This window comes from Dermacentor albipictus, chromosome 6 (genome assembly GCF_038994185.2).
Source record: "Dermacentor albipictus isolate Rhodes 1998 colony chromosome 6, USDA_Dalb.pri_finalv2, whole genome shotgun sequence".
Lineage (NCBI taxonomy): Eukaryota > Metazoa > Arthropoda > Arachnida > Ixodida > Ixodidae > Dermacentor > Dermacentor albipictus.
The window spans coordinates 120,272,926-120,291,372 of NC_091826.1; the positions used below are offsets into that span (position 1 = coordinate 120,272,926).

At 48.7% G+C, this 18,447-nt stretch overlaps 1 protein-coding gene across 15 annotated transcripts in view; it reads left to right on the plus strand.

The window, feature by feature from the left end:
• LOC135913786 (putative protein kinase C delta type homolog) overlaps positions 1 to 18,447 on the plus strand; it is a 725,274-nt gene that overhangs the window by 631,156 nt on the left and 75,671 nt on the right. The gene's annotated exons all lie outside the window — the stretch shown is intronic.

The following is an 18,447-nucleotide window of genomic DNA, read 5'->3' on the forward strand; positions in this document are numbered from 1 at the left end:
CATAAAGGTGCCATCGCTTCTGCGTCAATGCTATAGCAGAGAGGAATCGCTGCCAACTGCAATGACTGGCTGATTCCACGCTCCTCAATTCATCGATAAATCAGCGCGGAGGTGGAGTGGTTTACACGAAGCCAGTCGTAAGAAACGAACGGCGAGAAAGAAATGAGGAGAAAAAGAAAACGTTGTCTGGATCTCACATACAGTGGGAACCAATGTTATGCGAAGCATTTTGCAGGTTCCAGACTACCTAGCGTTGTTTCAGTTCCTGCACTGCATGATCAGATGCCGCATCATGGCCATGTATGCCGAGCAGTTGTGCGCGTGACGTGAGCATGTGTGTAACGACAACGTCACAGCAACGAATATGGCGACAACGATGACCCGGCGAATGCATTATTGCACTATGGCTGTCAATCAAACGTTACCGCTTTCTCCGTTGCGACCTGTGCCGATCCCGAAGGTGGTGCAGCGCCACTGAGCCTTTGAAATCGCCAGCTGCCACCGTTCAGTTCCGTTCCAAAAACCTTTATTTCCATCAGAGGAGACCCTCTACTCCCTGCCCCTGGCGCGCAGGCCTAGGGACAGAGGTGGGGGTCTCCGCGACTAGATGCAGGCAAAGAGTTGTTGACTCTTCGCGGCCTCTGCCGCCAGACGGATGGCTCTCCTCTGCATGGCGGGGTCCGCGCTTTGCAGAAGGGTGTCCCAGGCTTCTCTACTATTTATTCGTTCCTTGAGACCTGGGGAGTCTACGCATTGCCAGATTATATGGTCGAGGGTCCCCCTCTCCCCACATCTCTTGCATTTATTGTCTATATCATCGTCTTTCAGTACGTGTGATGCCCATACTGGATTTATGTAGTTTCCTGCTTGCAGTCTGCGCCAGGCTCTCGCCTCTCTATTTCCGAGCTCCTTGTCCGGAGGGGGGACAGTTCTACGCTGAAGCTTATAGTTTTCGATTATTTCTGTGTAGGTCTGTAGTCTCTCGTCTAGTTCCTTGCAAGCGGGTGGCTCTGTTCGTGCCCGGAAGTAGAGATCTCGGGCTAGGAAGTGTGCCGCCTCGTTGCCTGGGACCGACGTGTGAGCTGGTACGAGGCTGATTTTTCTGTCAATTTTCTTTCCTGTTAGTATTCGTATCGCTTCTGGTGCGATTCTGCATTTTCCGTAATTGTGGATGGCTGTTTTGCTGTCGCTTATTATGTAGCTCGCCTTGGTCCCGACACAGGCAAGCGCGATTGCTACTTCTTCCGCTGCTTCCGGATCGCGGCTGCGTATTTTTGCTGCTGAGACTGCTTCGCCTTGGCCATCTACCACCGAGGCTACTGCCGCACCCAGTTTGCCGCTGGCCGCATCCGTGTACGCCACTATCTCCCTACCTATTTCGCTGAAGAGTCTGACCAGTGCTTCGGCTCTCTTTTCCCTCCTTTCTTTGTTGAAGGTGGGGTGCATGTTTTTGGGAAGTGGGTCTATCCTTAGCTGTTCTCTGATTTCTCCTGGGATGTCACGTTTCTTTTGCATGCCTCGGTCTGTCTGCAGCCCCACCATGTTCAGGATAGCTCTGCCTGTATATGTTTGGCTGAGCCTTTCCTGTTGGGCGGTTTTAACTGCTTCGGCTGTTTCTTGCCATGTATTGTGAATTCCCATTGTTAGGAGTCTCTCAGTGGAGGTGCTTATGGGTAGTCCGAGTACTCGTTTATAGCATCTTCTGATTATCGCGTCTAATTTGTCTCTTTATGAAGCCCGGATGTTAAGGTATGGAGTGGCGTAGCTAAGTCTGCTGATGACGTACGCTTGTACTAGCTTAACTAGGCTTCTTTCTCTTAGCCCTCTCCCCTTGAGAGCTATTCTTCTGAATATCCCGGTGACTTGTGCTGCATAACCTTCCAGTTTCCTTATGGTTTCGTCGTTGTATCCATTGCTTTGGATGAAAAGTCCTAATATTCCTATCTTATCTACTTTGGGTACTGGTTTGCCCCCAACCGTGATGTTGAGTTCGCTGTCTCTTTTCAGCCTTAATGATTTGGGGTTATACATTAAGAATTCCGATTTTTCTGGTGAGCAAGTAAGCCCCCTAGTTGCTGCATACTCGATTACTGTGTCCGCGGCTGTTTGCAGTTTGTTTTCTATTCCCGCGTCGTTACCTTTGTTTACCCAAACATTTATATCGTCTGCGTACATGCTGAAGTTTAAATTTTCTATTTTCCTGAGTTTAGCCGGGAGGCCCCTCATAGCCAGATTGAAGAGGAGTGGGGAGAGTACGGGTCCTTGCGCGGTACCTCTGTTTCCCAGTTCTATTTCTTCCGATTCCAAATCCTGGTATCTAATCTTTGCCGTCCTGTTTGTCAGGAAGTTCTTTATATAGTTGTAGGTTCTGCATCCTACACCTATTTCTTGCATTTCTGTCAGGATTGCCTCGTGTTTGACATTGTCAAAGGCTTTCTTGAGGTCTAGAGCTAAGATTGCTTTTATATCTCTCGATCTTGAGTTCGTGATGTCGTGCTGAAGCCGCAGCATCACGTCCTGGGTACTTAAGCCCGGTCGGAATCCAACCACCTCATTCGGCCATAGTTAACCTTGTCTGGATTACATGTTCCATTAATTTCCCTACGCATGATGTGAGGGAGATCGGCCTGAGATTCTCTAGCTTAAGGGGCTTGCTCGGTTTGGGGATTAGTATGATGCTAGCCTCTTTCCATTGTTTCGGGAGTTCGCCTTTCTCCTATACCTGTAGAATGTATTTGGTTATAGCCTTGATCGACTCATCGTCTAGGTTCCGCAGCATTTTGTTTGTTATGCCATCTGGGCCTGGGGCCGATTTCGTTTTAAGTCTCATTATTTCCGCTCTCACTTCTGCCTCTGTTATGGGTGCATCTAGCTCCTCATTTAGGGGTCCCCCATACTCTGGTAGGTTGGTGCGAGTCACGTTTCCTATGTATGTTTGAAGCGTTCGTCGAATTCCGTGTTCCGTCGTATTTATGTCGTGTTTTGGCTAGCCTTGTGTTTTTCTGCGACTTTGATTGGGTTGGGTCTAGCAGGTGCCTTAGGATGTTCCATGTTTTAGTTAAACTCATACCGTTTTCCATGTCGTCACATGTGCTACACCAGTTTTGCTCGCATAGCTGTAGTGCGTATTTTTCAATCTCTCGATTTAGTCTGGCTGTTCTTCTTTTTAGATTCCGGTTCCATCTCTGTTTTTTGAGTCGGCTTTCTAGACTACCCTTTGCTTCCCACCTATGCAATAGCTTGTTGTCTGCTATAAGAGGAGCGTCTTGGCCTTCTAAAGTAACCGTTGCTTCGGTGACGTGTTTTTGAAGTGTGTCTGTCCATTCTCTTAGGTCTATGATGATTGTGGTTGGAGATTCCTCTCGCCGCTTTCTAAATCTATCCCATTCTGTAACTTTTGGCTGTTTTAGTCGTTTTTCTTTTACTCCCTTCATTAATGTGGTGGCAATCATATAGTGATCGCTGCCTAAGTCTTATCCTGTATTTTCCCACGTTACTGTTCTGGTTAGGTCGGGTGTGGTATCTGCGGTGACGCTGTTTCCTTCTCTAGTTGGGTTTCCTGGGTCGGTGTGTAGTGAGAGGGTCAGTTCCTGTATGTCCTCGCACAGCTGCCTTCCCTTGCCATCCCTCCTGTTGTATCCCCATTCCTCATGCATCGCGTTTAGGCCTCCTACTATGAATAGGGGGTTCTTTTCTGCTGCTTTCAGGGCTTTTCGGAAGATGGCCCACGAGGGAAGGATGGCGAAATTGGCGCGCCCTTGCGCGAGAGAAGCAAATTGTTGCTGTGCGACTTGACGCGCGCACCAGCGGTCAGGGATGTGACAGCTTTATTCTGTCGGGCCATACATGCGCCTATGGCCTGATGGATGGATTGTTTCGATTAGAAATTCTTGTGCGAATCCTACCACCAACGATGCAGTTTTCTTTTTTCATTCACGAGTCCTTAAATGAAGCTAGGCACAAACGGCCCCTACCCTCACAAAGCACATCGTAGCAGGCGAAGGTTGCCTCGCATTGGAAGCCGTCGCTCGCTGCCGCCGGGGAGGGCCGCCTCCTCAAGCGAAGACGACTCGGGCTACACTACTTAGTGAATAATAATGTTTTCTACGTGCTCGCTAGAGCTGGTGACGGACCCCCGCTATCCGACTCGACTAGGCACGTCGGTGGCGCGGGACACGACGCCCGACCTGACCTTCGTCAAAAACGTACGAGGGGCCGAGTGGCGCAACCTGCACGAGAACCTCGGCAGCGACCACTACATACTGGCGGTCACGATCCCCATCAGGGCGGCACCACCGAGAGAATTTAAGGTCACCGACTGGGACGCCTTCCGCAAAATAAGGAAGGAAGACACAAACGAATACGCGGATCTAGACAGTCTTTTTAGAAGGCTCAAAGAGGACGTTAACACCGCGACGAGGGTTGTCCAAACTGAACTGAACGTGGAAAGGATGGACGCGAGATTGGCACACCTATTAGAGGCAAAGAATTCCATCACGGCCAGGTGGAAAACGCAAAGACTGAATCGCAGACTACGAAAGAAAGTAGCGGCACTAAACCGGGAAATCGAAGCGCACTCGATCGAGCTTTCCAAGCAACAGTGGAACGAGGTGTGCGCGTCGGTAGACGGACAAATGAGAACCGGGCGCAAATGGAACCTCCTAAAGCAACTGTTAGACGACAAACAATCCAAAGGAAGTCAGAGATTGGCAATCGATAGGATTTTACAAAAGCAAAAGGAGCAGGGCAAAACGGAAAGCGAGTTCCTAAAGGAGCTGGCGGAGACGTATCTGCCACTGGGCCCGTCAGGCGACGGCGACTATCCCCAATACGCCGGGGCAGAGGTCGAAGAACTCGACGCGCCTTTCACGGAATCAGAAATTTGGGATGCCTTACAAGGCCTCAACGGACGCTCCGCTACAGGCCCGGACGGGGTCTCGAACAAACTGTTGAGGAACCTAGACGGAAGGTCGGTCGAGAAGCTCACCGAAGAAATCAACAGAGTGTGGGAAACGGGAGAAGTACCAGAGGTGTGGAAAGAGGCCTCGGTCATACTTATACCGAAACCCGGTAAACCACTTGCGGCGGAGAACATGCGGCCAATATCGCTCACCTCGTGCGTAGGCAAGACGGCCGAACATGCCATACATAACCGAGTATCCCGGTACATAGAGAGAGAGGGCCTCTTCCCGCATAACATGGTGGGCTTCAGACCGGGCCTCTCCACACAGGACGTAATGTTGCTACTCAAAAAGCACATAATTGACGGCATGACCAGAGACACCAGGGGCATACTGGCCCTGGACCTAACGAAAGCGTTCGACACGGTCAAACACAGATTTCTAATGGAAACGATCTCGATGATGGGGCTCGGCCGGAAATTCCACTCTTACATAGGCTCCTTCCTCAGAGACAGGAAAGCCACGATCAAAATTGGACAGGCCACGTCCGATTGGTACACTCTGGGCGCGAGGGGCACCCCACAAGGGGCGGTGCTCTCCCCACTATTATTCAATCTGGCAATGAAAGGGCTCTCTGACCGGCTGACGAGAGTGACCAACGTCAATCACGCCCTGTACGCAGACGACATTACGGTGTGGTGCCCGGGAGGGTCCGACGCAGAAGTCGAGCAGGCTCTTCAAGAGGCGCTGGACACAACGGAAGAGTACCTGAAGGAAACGGGACTCCGTCTGTCACCCAACAAATCGGAACTGTTGCTGTACAGGCCCTCAAAACAAGGCATGAGGAATTTGACGCCGATCGATCAAATACCGATCAAATTACATACGAATGCCGGCCAGCCGATTCCCAGAGTGGACACTATACGAATCCTGGGGCTGCTAATTGAGGCGAAAGGTGGTAACACACAAACTGTCATGAAACTAACGTCCAAAACGGAGAACATGCTCCGGCTGATCCTCAGGGTGACGAACCGCAGAGGAGGGCTCAGCGAGAGCAGTCTCATCAGACTTTACTACGCCTTCCTCATGAGTCACGTCAATTATGTAGCCTCGGCGCTAAAATGGACCAAGAGAGACGCGGCCAAAATAGAGACACTGATGCGCAAGAGCGTCAAAAGGGTGCTAGGTCTCCCGATCACTACAAGCACGGAGCAGCTCGATCGGTTAGGGGTCCACAATTCACTATCAGAAATCATCGAAGCGCAGACCAAGGCACAGGTCGTGCGGCTGTCGACCACCAGGGCCGGCAGGCGCATCCTATGATAAATGCCGAGGCAGAGTGCAACGCACACAAGATTGCGCTCAGCGCGGCGGTAAGGGGCACTTTCAAGGTAGAACCGCTTCCGAGAAACGTCCACCCACAATTCAACGAGGGGCGCCGAAAGGCGAGGGCCCGAGCACTGCTGAAATCGACCGCCAACTGCCCGGGTCTGGCGGCATTTGTAGACGCGGCCCAGTATGGGCGCAGCGACCGGTACGCGGCCGTCTCGGTACGCTGGGATGGCACAATAATTAACGCAGCATCGGTCAAGGGGGTAACGTCCGAAGTGGCCGAACAGGTGGCAATAGCCATGGCAATGAGAGACCCCGAACGTCCTCACGTCTACACAGATTCGCGAGCGGCGGCAAGAGCATTCGCCTCGGGCTCGATATCCCGGGAAGCGGCGGCCGTCCTCGGCAGCGAGGGAGCCGCGGGTCCGCACCTCGTCAAATGGTTTCCAGCCCACATGGGGGCCGACGTGCACCCCGAATTTCCCAACGCCAACGAGCTGGCGCACGGACGCGCGCGAGGACTCACGCACCGCAGCGATCGTGGCGAGCGAGGTGGCGGGGAGGGAGGGGAGCACCGAGACCCGCTGCTCACCTTCAACGAAGTAACAACACACTATCAGTTGTCGAGGCGGCCCTTCCCACTCCCCCACGCTAAACTCACGAGACCACAGTCATCGATATTCAGAATGCTTCAGACAGGGTCGTTCCCCTCGAGAGGCAGACTGAGCCGTTATTCACCAGAAGTAGAGCCGCAGTGTCCGGATTGTGGCGAATCTTACTGCTCGCTAGCGCACATGCTTTGGCAATGCTCCGCGTTAAGCGGCACCGTGTTCACTAAAGAAGAAGACTGGCTGGACGCCCTGCAAAGCGACGACCACCAGACCCAGCTCCGGGCCGTCCAGAGGGCTCACGAAAGGGCGGAGGCTCACGGGCTTCCCGTCCCAACGTGGGTGCGGCCCGCGACCCCTGCCGCCCACTAAACCAAGAGTGGGTGGGGAGGGGTTCCTCAGGACACATTAAAGTTATTTCCTCCTCCTCCTCCTTCCTCTAGAAGGGAGGTCCCACATTTGCAGGATGCATGGTTAATCCAACCGATGCCGCACGGAACACGGCAAGACAATATTGCACCTGCCTGTAATGTAGAGCAGCATTACAGTCGAAACAATTTTTTTTTTCTTACGAAAACAAATTTTTAAACATCGATTCTACAGAAAAGTAAAATACCGCTTCTTCCAGTCGATAACTTTCATAGCTGGACTTTACTTGAACAAGAAATTGCGTTGCTGAAGTTGCACTGAAGAATTATTGTGCCGCAAGTTTAGATTTAGCGCGACAGCGTTAAGGCAGTTAAGGGCCCCCTATGTCGCAGAAAACCCAGCACCGACGTCCCGCGTCCAACGTCGACCATCACGTGAGCGCAGTATCACTCCGAACGACGCATACCCAACCACGCAAGCCCTCTGTGTAGCGCAGAAACGTTACCGAAATAACGGAATTTCTCAAAGTAAAATGCGTCAGAAAAATCATTAGGTATGACTTACACTCAACCTACAGATATGATAGCGTCGGATTGTAATTTGAATATACGAGAAAACATAATTGTGTTGCGCGGAAACTCAAACACAAACCCCTTTTTTTTGGCGTTTCTAAGAGTCATAGAGCGGCGCGCCCGGTTCCGTGCAGCACTATCCAGATGGCGCTTTCCTCCGCACATCTGCGGCCCACACAAAAGGCCATGTTTCTACCAGAAAGCGCGCCTTTGTGCATAGCGTTCGCCACCAGCGGTTCCCGATAAACATTTCCGGTTACATAGGCTGCAGTTGCCGGGAAGCGGGAGAACAAGTCAGTGATCTTTGAATTCTATCGCGTTCCACTCTTAAACGCAAAGCTTGAGCGTCCTCCAAATTTTTTAACGATTGCCTGACAAAACACATCCTGGGATTGGGCTCAGACAATAATAAACTCATGTCCATTTATCATCTTCACATCCGACCGTAAACGTGTTCTCAAAATGAATAATGCGCTCGGCCTCATATCAAGTGGTGGAGGCGCCGACCATTGATCCCCGTACCCCTCGCCATTTTCAATAAACGGAAACCAGAAAAGTGACATTAACGGCTTTCCCGTAAAGGGCATGGATTACGTCGCCTCCGAGGCCTGCTTTTTTTTTTTGCCTTTTGCGGAATATATCACTGTCACGGCTAAAGACCCACAGCGTTGAGAGTCGTTTCACAGCCCGCGAACGCCCTCGATCATTGTGCCAGCGATTATCTGCACACTGATGTCATCTTTGAAAGTGGGACTTTGTGGTGTGGGGTTTTCCATGCTGCCTTGTTTGTGTCTCCAGCTGCTATCTTTGGCGCTACGAAAAGCAAAGTCGTTGACAGCTGCTATAAAGAGCACCCGCCGACTTCGCCCAGAGTTCGCCAGTCAGCGCGAACAAATTGGAGGAAGCCCAAAAGGGGGAAGCTTGTTTCCCCGACTGAAATATTAGAGTCGATTCGCCTGTCGAGAAGCCGGATTACTTGTTTGCCGCTCTTCGCGCGTCGGATGCGTGCAGCCACGGCACCGCCGTCGCGTGTCGGGCGAAATCGCGGCTGTCCTCGGCCATGGCCGCGAAGGCCCTCGATCATGCGTCGTCAATTTTCTCGGGCGAGGAATGTCACCGTGAATGTAACTCCGGTGCCGCGTAGCGAGCGGGCCAGGCCTCGTTTTGTCCCCCAGAGTAAGACAAATGAACCGGGCGTGGCAGCATCTGGCGACTGGCTTGTCCACCATACGCCGCGAGAACGCATCAATCTTCGAAGGAAAACAGACGTGGAGAGACCGCTGGCCCGGATGAGCGCGCCATCAAGAACTCTTCGGGTCTTATGAGAGCGCCAGAGGACGCCCTTGTCACGCCCAACCTCGTATTACTTTTTTTGTTTTGGGGTTCATTACATGAAGGATCAAAATGCCGACATCAAGTGCGGTCATATGACGTAAAACTATTCCTAACAGATTTATTCCAATCCCCTGACGTCAAATTCACGTAACAACCGATCCAAGCATCACGCTGTGGATGACTCACAGCATTGTTTGAACAGCCCAATCAAACGCTCTTCTCGTCTATAGGAGGTCATATTTGTTTGTTTTCAAAAGAAAGAACATTGCCTACCTTGACAGTTTTTTTTTATTAAAGTGGATGACTAGAGGCGCTGAGCTTACAGAAGTGGGGAAGGCTTAGGTGAGGCAAGAATAGCACAGTGACAAATAAATAACCGGGTGACGAGAGTGGGTCCAGCGTCTGCGATTGGTCCACTTCCCTTTGCTTAGCTTTCGGCGGCAGGTCAAAATTCCTGGTGGCATGCAACGGAGAGTTTAAAATGCCGCTCAAACAAGTTTTCAGCGAAAAATAATTGGCAGAGCGATGTCGTATACGTGCCGAAAAGATTCGGCAATGTTATGCTGCAGTGTAAAATTTTTATTATACACAAATAAGTACCAAGGTCGATCCAAATAGGTCGCGAAGCTTCCGGCGAAAAGCGGTTCAGCACAGATTGTCACCGACATCAGCAAGGAGGTTATGGGAGCAGCGATTGAAGCGCGACTATGTTCAAAGTGTTTTTTTTTTAATTCAAGCGAGACAAAGTTAGATTCATTCAATGAAAATAAAATTCCTGGTCAATTTTATATATTCTGCATGAGTTAAGAAATTACAAGTTCATTCCCTTTTATTATTATTAATAAATGCATTTATTTTCACCGCCCGTCGTTAGAGGGGCCGTTGTCGCCACTATCACTCGCAATGCAATGCACGTCTTGAAACGGGCAGAAAGGCGCGCTCGTAAAGTTCACCTGTTGAAATACGCCCCCCTCACTGTTTGTGCTTTCTTGCTTGTCGAAGTTTGTCTGAATTTGGTGACGCGGGTAGCTTCATCGCTTCTTAATCTGTTCAGTCAAAAGGAGTGGGTTACGACCGCAAGATAATTGTGTAGTTGTTTTCGTGCGACTGGGCTGGCCGACGGGCTTGGCATCTGACAATAGGATCAGCACTCTACACCTAAAGCTTTCTTCGGCCTACGTTAATTTCGACAACCGTACGGCTGGCCTTTTCCAGCATCGCTTTCCGCGCTGAGAGCTCGAAACACCCATCAAGTCGAATGGCGGGGCATTTGAATACATAGCTACAAAAGCAGGCCAACAAAACCAATTTCGCGCCTTCGAAAACAAAATGACTTCACTTCTGCTTTTAACGGACATAACGTCACATTATTTTTTTCTTCCGCCGGAAGTGTTCCCACCAAACACAGATGGCGCTAAGCCCCATGTACCGCCGATGGACCGCCATGTTTTGAACGTATGGGCTCTTATGGAAGCTTCGCTACCAGGTATATTTACCTTGTAAGTACTGCCAGGTAGTGGTGACCGTAAAGAACACAGTAGCAACACCGTGAATGACGAAATGAGCTTTTATTGGGTGAAACGGTGCCCACAGGAACAGGCTACACTTAAAGCACTACGATAACGGCGAACACAGTCGGCGGTCGTCAACATCTGATCAGTGGGTCAAGCGCGTCGGCTTTTATACATCAGTCATCGAAGGTTCCAGAGTAATCGCTGGTGCCCGCGTGTCTTCCAGAAAGTTGTACACCATTCGCATCGTGTATACATGGAATCAGATTACACAAGATTCGGTGACAACAGACAGCGGCTAGAGCCATCGATAACGTTCGAGAAACTTCCGTTACATGCACGCGCATCCTGCGCTGTGCGATAACATTTGTTACGCAGTGAACCTGATAAACAAGTACACGTGTCAATACCCCCCTCTTAAACACATCGACCCGATGCTGCAAACAAACGAAAGTGATAAACAAAAACATCCGTAGTAAAGAAACAACAAAATAACGAAGTTCGTCAGCGTGCGTAAAAGCGCCTAAGACGTGGACCCCTTCAGATCGTGCGTGGCGCCGCTGTGATTGCGAAATGCCGTCTGGCATAGTCCAGTACGCCGATACGTCCTATGATCTTGTAGGGTCCGAAATGTCGTCGCAATAGTTTCTCACTGAGCCCTCGTCAGCGTATCGGGGTCCAAACCCAACCATGGTCGCCAAGCTGGCGTTCCACGTAGCGTAGTCGAAGATTGTAGTGTCGGCTGTCGGTCCTCTGCTGGTTCTCGATGCGCAGGCGGGCGAGCTGTCGGTCTTCTTCGGCGCGCTGGAGATAGGCGGCAACGTCGACATTTTCTTCGTCAGTCGTGACGTGCGGCAGCATGGCGTCGAAGGTCGTCGTCGGGTTCCTTCCGTAAACCAGCTTGAACCGCGCAATCTGGGTTGTTTCTTGCACTGCCGTGTTGTAAGCGAAGGTTAGCAGGAGGACAGCATCCCACATCTTGTGTTCGACGTCGACGTACATTGCATGCTAGCATGTGTCGGCGAGAGTCTTGACATGCTAGTCAGCACTGTACATGCTCTGGCACTGGATTCTCGCCGGCAACTGCGAGAATCCAGAGCCAGAGCGGTCGACGGGCAGTCATCTTTTATTCCTTTTGGAGCGGGGCAGTCGCCGGCCGTTCTGGAAAATTTTTGTTCAGCATATTATTGCATCTCCTTGCGTACAAGTCACTTTGACGTGATGACTTTTTGTGGTTTCCTGACGCCACGCCACAGTCAGGTAAAGTGGGTGCAGTCCAAAAACTTCTGATCAGTAGTAGAGGGCTAATGGTGAAAAAGGCGTTAGAGTGGGAAAGTACTCTTTTTTTCTTAATGATGCATAATCAGTGTGTACACGTCATTTCAGATGTGGTGTTTTTGTAGCTTTCGTTATATCGCGTGACAGACAAGAAGTGGGAGGCTAATTGTGCAAACGGAATAACAACAGATTGGAATATGTTTACGCTGTAGTGCCCCTACTCTGCAAAGCCGCAATGAGTTTAGGTTATCAGAAGTTTTGTTTTAGGCAACTAGTGGCCTCCAGCAGACTCATGCTTCTAACAGCGAAGCTGTGATGGCAAGGTTCTGGAAAAAAATTGTCTGCGTCTATAAAGCTATGCAGATCGAGAATTTCTCCCTCTACGTGGGCCGATCTCGAAGATAGTGCAATACTCCACCGACCCGCGGCGGAGTTGAAGCAGGCTTTAAGAGGAAGCTTCAGCTCCGGCCCAACTCCAAAACGGCCTATTCAAGTACATGTAAAACGCAACAACGCTTTTCTGAGATAACCCCTGGACCGATTTTAATGAAATTTATTGCATTTGAGAGAGAAAGTTAAACTATAATGACTGTTGAAAATGCAATTTCAATTTAGGGCCTGATTTCTGTTAAAAAGTTTTTCGAAAAGTCGAAAGTACGAAAAGATAGAAGCACGAAGTATACAAACTAATAGCTCTACATCAAGAATAGATAACGCGGTTCTCTAAATGCCATCTATTAGAACATTCAAAGCGGACAAATTTGATGTGTCAATTTATATCTTTGGTGAATCCGTTACGTTGTGCACAAGTGTTCTGCAAAAGCCGTATTTCCATAATACTAATTTTTTTAGATTCATCTGTAACATATCAATTTTGTCCGCTTTATATGTGCTTCACAGAATTGTGATATTATTTTTCATTGCTGAGTGACGGAGTTTTAAATTCGATAGTTTAGGTTTCTGAAAATTTTCGATTTTTGACAATTTTTAATAAAAGATTGACGACCTAAATCACAAATTCGAAACCAACTCTCACTGTATTTGAAGTTTTCCTTTAAAATGCAACAAACCTCTCCAAATTTGGTGCAGTGGTTGCCAAGAAAAAAAAATTCTCCTTTTACATGTATTTAGATGGGAGCATCCGAGCTAGAGCTTCCTCTTCAGCACCCCGCCAACGTTGCAAAAGTAAGTTTAATATATTCGGTGCAAATACAACCCGTATCAGATATTAAGCTGATAAGAAGAAATACTACACTTTGACCCGCGCCGTCCATTTTTACGTTCGCACCGCCATCTCTTCGTCAGCGTTCCAAACGCTTGTGCATCTCCTTTCCTTTCCATCCGCTTTCCCGTGGTGGTGGTCCTGTAAGCGTGCTGCCCGCCAGGACGGCGAGGCGGGTGGAAATGCGAACCATCCATGTGAGCCCGATGCCGCGAACTTGGAACGTTTCACCGAACCAACGGCCAGGTCTCAAAAGGAGTTTGTGGGGAACCAATTTGGTCTGGCCTGTATTGTGTGTGACCGCATGTGGCTTTCGAGTGACCCCACAACAATTACTGCACTGCGGCACGTCGACAAACGCGCGATCGCCTTTGCTATGGTGAAGCAATGTCTGCCCTCGGAGTGCGGTGAGGTGTGTCTGTTCTACGTACCGGGTTTCGTTAGTAAAAGGTGTCGTGCCGCGTTTTGCACCAGTGCATGGGTATGTATACCCCCTCCCCATTTCCCCCCCCCCCTTGTGTCCCATCTTCTTCCGAGGCTCAACATCAATGACTGGAGACTAGCCACGCCTCGCCTTCGATTTATGTTCATACGGCGTTTGACGCACGGCAATGGCCAGTTCTCCATTAAGGGGCCCACATACACAGCTTCAGAAAGCAACAAAATCCCAATAAAGAAAAGCGTCAGGCAGGGAGATACGATCTCTTTAATGATATTCACAGCGTGTTTACAGGAGGTATTCAGAAACCTAGATTAGGAAGAATTGGGGTTAAGAGTTAATGGAGAATACCTTAGTAACTTGCGATTCGCTGATGATATTGCCTTGCTTAGTAACTCAGGGGAACAACTGCAATGCATGCTCACTGACCTGGAGAGGCATAGCAGAAGGGTGGGTCTGAAAATTAATCTGCAGAAAACTAAAGTAATGTTTAGGAGTCTCGGGAAGAGAACAGCAGTTTACGATAGATAGCGAGGCACTGGAATTGGCAAGTGAACACATCTACTTATGGCAGGTAGTGACCGCTCAAATAATCACAAATAATAAACTCAAATAATCAGAAGAATAATAATGGGCTGGGGTGCGTTTGGCAGGCATTCTCAGATTATGAACAGCAGGTTGCCATTACCCCTCAAGGGAAAAGTGTATAACAGCTGTGTCTTACCAGTACTCACGTACGTGGCAGAATCCTGGAGGCTTACGAAAAGGGTTCTACATAAATTGAGGACGACGCAACGAGCTATGGAAAGAAGAACGATAGGTGTAACGTTAAGGGATAAGAAAAGAGCAGATTGGGTGAGGGAACAAACGCGAATTAATGAGATCTTAGTTGAAATCAAGAAAAAGAAATGGGCATGGGCAGTAATGTAATGAAGAGGGAAGATAACCGATGGTCATTAAGGGTGACGGACTGGATTCCAAAGGAAGGGAAGCGTAGCGGGGGGCGGCAGAAGGTTAGGTGGGCGGATGAGATTAAGAAGTTTGAAGGGACAACATGGCCCCAATTATCACGTGACCGGGGTAGCTGTAGAAGTATGGGAGAGGCATTTGCCCTGCAGTGGGCGTAACCAGGCGGATGATGATGATACACAACTTCGCTGCTCATCCACCGTCACAGGTTTAAACGGCACTGAATTTGATTTTTTAAACACTAACATGCGCTGCTGTTGTCACAGCGAATCTACACAACTGCACGTGAGCTCGTACATAAAAGCGAGATGAAGGAAATTAACTTGTTAGGTTTAATTGTTAGGTTAATAAACTATACTGTCGGTTATAAGGCACGCCATAAGTGGGGAAGTCCGGATTAAGTATGGCCACGTGGCGTTTTTTAATGTGCAACCAGTGTGCGCGGCCCATGATAGTTTTTGCTTTCCGCACCCGTCGAAATGCGGCCTCCGCGGCCGGATCGTTGCCCTAGTGCTCAGCAGCGCAACGGTGTAGCCACTGAGCTACCGTAGCGGGTAGAAGAAGGGATGTTGGCATTTAACATACCACAGGACAGCCCGAGCTGTTTCACATACCGTCGCACTAACCGCTGGTTCATCGTTAAGCTGCTCAAGCCTATGCCTGTAACATCCCAGACCTCAACTAATAGACAACAAAATGCATTCCTCAGACGTGAGCGTTTTAGATGTAGCCAATATTCATGGTGGAATACCGGCCATACATTTAAAGTGCAATATAAATAAGTGAATCCTGCAGTTTTCACCTTGTGTAAACAAAAGACGGCGTAGGTTGTCAAAAAAAAGACAATGCAGAGAAAATAGCGACTGCCATTAGGAGGAATACATAGCTCACGAATATTTATCTAAACATGGAGGAACTGAGGCGTTTCCGTTATCCAAGGCTCGACATAGACAAGGAACAGTTAAAGCTGTACCGAATGAGGGGAGTAGATTTTTTAATCAGCCGTCACCGCCAATTGCTTACAAAAAAGACGAAAGTTGCAAAATTGAAGAACGACTAGGCAGAAACTTCTGCGAATCTATAATTCTGGAAGAAAAAAAACTGTCAGTATAAGCATACAACAAAGCGCTATCGCTGCGACACTTAAAGCAGATAACACTTAGTTATTATGCGCTGCTTTGAAATATACCATTTTTTCTGAATAGGACTTTTGGCCTGTTCTAGACTGCGGCAGCACTGCTATCGTGTTTCGTCTGTCTTGCAACCGATCTGTAATTGCCTTCGGCCAACAGTATTGTTAAATAATTAAAAAATTAAGAAACCCCTCGTAATCATAGTGACGTTATCAGATAGGCTGTAAACTCGGATATCATATTGTCACGTAGTAGTGGCGGTGAGTAATAGAGCTGTAAAACTGTGAGTGATAAAACTAAATTTTTATTGGGCGAACTTGTGCCCGCAAAAATTCGCTACAATCAAAGAACGGGGACAGTGGCGAGCATGATCGGCGATCGTCAAAATATGATCTGCCGGCCAAGTGCGACGGCTTTTATACGCGAGTCATCGAAAGTTCCAGAGTATTCGATGGTGCCCTCATGTCTTCCAGAACGGTCTCAACAATTCGCGTCGTACATGCTCAAATAACTTTGGAGTCAAAACTTGCAACTCCTAGAAACTTTTCCCGCCCAATAAGGGCTCGCGTACTTAGGCGGGAGGACGCACAAATAAAAAGCACATTTTCAGCTCCATTTGTTCCTACTATTCCCCAACCTTCTTGCGCCGAGCTTACGAATATAGCGCATTTAAAAAGAAACGTACTTTTATTCCATACTGATTCAGTGTTCCATCTTGGTGTCACTTTAATGCGTGCCTTGCCTACAAGCTTTTACACATGCAATACGGTTGAGCTTCGCTCGCTGCTTTGCTAGTCAGCGAAGCCGCTGGAGCGCACGGTATGGAGCACCAATGGTCCTGGTTCACGCTGCGTTTGCCACTCGCCGTGTTTCGTAGAATTTTCTCCTTTAGTTTTCGTTTCGTCATCCAAAAGACATGAAAATAACGCTTTGTCAGCGGCGTATTTCCCACTGACGCTACTGCTCCTTTGTGTTTTCCTACGTTCAAAGAGTGGTGCATTGTCTGGACACTTTTCCTCCTTTCACCAAACAACGGCCCTGCCCCTATAAAAAGAAGTGATACCTCTCGTACATTGCGCATATCTCACGCAACATTTAACCCGCTATGTTTGGAGGCTAAGTGCAAAGCTCAGGCATATTCTCGCAGAACAAAGCCGCGCTTTCGCCGCCCCAGAGTTTCAGCGCTCCGCAACTTGCTCCTTTCCTGTGAGGCGTTTTCTGTTTGCCTTGTCTATGACTCAGTCAACAATGCGTTTTTTTTTCTTTATTTACTTTCTTGCGCACGCCCTTGCTGGGCACATTGAGTGCTGTTAATGTCTCACCATGAAACGCTTAGCCACATCCGCATGTTCTTTCGTTTTTCTTTTTAATAAATTCAAAAAAAATGCCTGAAGTTCTCGCTCAGAAACACTGTCTCAGCAATCCGTGGTTCTCGGTGTGAAATAGCGTTCCTTAAATTCGGCTGAAACTTTCCAACAGAAGAACGCAACAGGTTTCTTTTGCATGTGTAGACATTGCGTCAGTGCAAAGTTTAGAGAGCACGCATGCGCAGTAGTATTTTCACACGGCACCAGAGCAGCGGAACAGAAGAGCAAGAACAGCGCGAGTGATTGGTGATCAGCTGTCTCGATGCTGCCTCTGATGTCTCTGATGCCTCTGATGCCTCTGATGTTTGTTACTTTTCGCACTATAAATACATCTGCGACATGCAAAACCCTAAATAATATTCTAATGCCTGAAATCGCAGAATGCCTAAAATCGCATTACGAGTGTCAAAGGGGAAGAAGGTGTGTGTGTGTGTGTGTGTGTGCGTGCGTGCGTGTGTGTGTGTGTGTGTGTGTGTGTGTGTGTGTGTGTGTGTGTGTGTGCGTGTGTGTGTGTGTGTGTGTGTGTGTGTGTGTGTGTGTGTGTGTGTGTGTGTGTGTTGACGCGTGCCTATGTGTGCGCGTGCGCGTGCGTGTGTGTGTTGGGGGGGGGCGTGTCTGTGTGTGTGCGTGCATACATATACCGGGTATTTCAGCTAACACATTCAAAAATTTTTATAGGTTGCCCGTGGGAGATAGCACAATCCTAGATAAGAGCTGGTCTACTTGAAGAGGCGGACATTGCTTGCAAAAAAAAATTGAAATGCATATTTGACTAATTAACAAAAAAATCACTTATTAACTTCCTAGCTAATTACATTATGGGCTATATTCCAATTTTCAAATTTTAGCCGTGCAGTTCGCAAGGCGGATCCACTTTGAAAGAATTCTCAGTCTGACACCAGTTTCGAGATACTAATTCCCGAACTTAGCGGATAAATGCATTGGCGTTCCAGTTACATTATTAACAAAATGCATTCAAGCACAGAAGTAACTGGAACGCCCATATAGACCATGTGGTAATTAGTTAAGAAGCTAATTAGTGATGTTTTGTGAATATTCGATTATGCTTTTTAATATTTTATGCAAGTAGTGTCCACTGCTTTGAGTACACCACCTCATGAAGTAGAATTGTGCAATCTGCCACACCAACCTTCAAGAATTTTCGAAAGTGTTCGCTGAAGCACCCTGTATAGTGCAGCTGACGGTCGTCCACTCCGGAGTGCCATCAGTTGCACTTCACTCCTCGAAGAGGCAGGACGTCAGAGAGGTGCGACGTAATGCTAAGGCATTTGTGTCGCATTCACCACTAAATCGACACTGAATTTTTAATTTCTTGAACTGCTCCTGATGCCACGTCGTCGCGCGACACAAGACGGCGCAAGCGCTGCAGCACCCGAAATTTCTTGAGAGT